The sequence below is a fragment of the Armigeres subalbatus genome, chromosome 2, assembly GCF_024139115.2.
Source record: "Armigeres subalbatus isolate Guangzhou_Male chromosome 2, GZ_Asu_2, whole genome shotgun sequence".
NCBI lineage: Eukaryota > Metazoa > Arthropoda > Insecta > Diptera > Culicidae > Armigeres > Armigeres subalbatus.
In genome coordinates, this window is record NC_085140.1 from 277,227,506 (window position 1) to 277,229,872 (window position 2,367).

At 35.1% G+C, this 2,367-nt stretch overlaps 1 long non-coding RNA gene across 1 annotated transcript; it reads left to right on the plus strand.

The window, feature by feature from the left end:
• Positions 1 to 553: 553 nt before the first annotated feature.
• LOC134216404 (uncharacterized) lies at positions 554 to 1,038 on the plus strand. The gene is made up of 3 exons (XR_009980649.1): positions 554 to 640; positions 702 to 828; positions 904 to 1,038. It is a non-coding gene; the product is annotated as an uncharacterized LOC134216404 (long non-coding RNA).
• Positions 1,039 to 2,367: the final 1,329 nt, after the last annotated feature.

Here is a 2,367-nt window from a genome sequence, read left to right on the forward strand (position 1 = left end):
GTTTGGCTCCGACACAATAGAAAATTTTGGCTTCAGTTTGACAACCAAATCGATTCTATTCGCAGCACCCAGATGTGCACTACTCACTACTCATCTAATTGCGACATCCCGCATAATTAAAAACGATTCACAGTATTGCTGTTACTATTTAGCTGCATTAAGGAATGCTGTTACTATTTACATCACTGTTCAAGTATAATGTAACTTTAAGTTCATCTAGAATTAATAGTATACATCACGTTTAATCTATGATACCATGTGTTGTAATGTCATAATTCATTGTTTCTTTATAATGTCTTATCATCCATTTTTTCGAATCGAATGGTAACTAACTGTAAAAAACTTATAACTGATGTAGCAATAATGTGGAATATGACTATGTTATAGTTACGTATAGTTTATACTTAGTTTTGTTCCATTGCGATTCAACACAAAAATTAGGAATTATATCCTCCAATTATAAAAATGCGATAAACGTATAAGTTCTGCAATAAGTGTGTGTTTGACTATTAATAGTCCGCAAAATATATTAGTCGTGTAACTAACTGTCATTGAACCAGATCGTTTTGTTGTTAAAAAAATTGTTTGAATCGTTCGGAAGTGGTAATTTCTTTTTTAATTATTTTACAGCAAACCATTGGTAAGTAATAAAATTAGACTTCAATATACAAATGGTAAACATGTTTGATTATTGCCAACAGATTCTGTGGGAAGAATGCATTCCATGATGGCAGATTGACGAGGCCTTCCGGAGCTGGGCCGAAGTTCTTCCATCTCGTGTGGCCTTCCGATTTCAACCAATTTTAATGATTCCAAAATTTACAATTTGTAAGTATTTTTACATATATTAAATATAACCATCGTATTTATGATTTGATGATGTCTTTCCTACGTTGTATGCAGTTTGCGTCTTTTTCATGGGTGCGGCATCCCTGATATTATTTTCATCAAACTTTTTTATATCGATGTATTCTCGGATGTATTCTCCCGTTTGAATTAAAAATTGAAAAATAAAATAATATATAGATTCACAATGTAATTGCAACAAACGTATTGTGTTTTTATTTAAAATTGAGAAAAAATACCAACTGCTTTTCATTCTAGTACACATAAGATAAGGGATACAGTGCGAGGATTTTTTCCTTATATCATTCTACGGTTTACGTACTACATCCCATGTTGTTTTCATTCTAAAACAAGGATTGTAACAGTACCATATCACATAGTGTGCAGCGAAAAAAATGTACTGGAAAATGCCCTTTTTTGTATGTTAATTATACTTAACCGCCTATTACCCATATGGTCGTTTGGTAAAACACAACACACCATATTGTGAAGACCATTAATGGTGAGGTTGGTTTATCATTTGTTTTAACAATAATCAAAATAGTAAGAATAATGTTATGTATTGTCATGAACGGTCTGTGAAATAATTTGATTATGGTTCATGATTATGCGGGATAAAAGCTAAACAAAATCGACTTCCATATGTTTTTAGTTAAACGCCTTATAACGCGGTGTTCCCAATAAGGTATTTTATGAGACGTTTCGCGGTGGCCCGATTATTTAGGGGAAGAGGCACAAAAACGTCTCCCCGGGGCAAAACGGCTTTCGGGTATTCACAATAGAGGTAATAAACTATAGAGGACGATTGTCGCTGCGGTTCCTTTTGTTATCGTCCCCAAACATGTTGGGTACATATCTGTCAAAACGTACTGATTTTTCCTTCGTTGACATTTAGTGCCCTATCCTCGCCAGTTGACATTTAGTGCCCTATTGTGTATCCGGAATAAATTTATACCGCTTTTTATACCGAAGTTGGATTTTTCTCCAGATACAGGCAACTTTCCCAACTTCGGAAGTAGTGCCGTGGATTCCCCTAAAGATGCGCTAAACAACGCATCCATTAGTTTGACAGATAAAACTTCGGAAGAAAGTTCGGTTCGGAAGTCCGGACTTCCGAATTCTAAGTTGGTGCTACACCGACAATATCTTCGCCAGTGACGACAGCGACAATCTTCCTCTATGGTTCATTACCTCTATTATATTCACTTATATTTACCAGAGTCTATTATATATAGAGTTGCGCAAAGAGTGAAGCCAAATCTACCTATTGAACTGTCAAACCGTCTACCTATCGAGCAAAGTAAACAAATGCTTGTTGGTGAGGCGGAAGTATTGTTATCGCCTAATGATTATTATGGCGAATTAAAACGCATGAATTGAAATGTATTAGATTTGATCTAGAAACAGCTTCAAAAAACATCAATACATTCCCCAATAAAGTAGCAACAAGAAATTCACGTGTTTGCACTCTGTGGGTGACTACGTTATCGAATTAAAAAGCTTTAGAAGTGAACGCTCCCG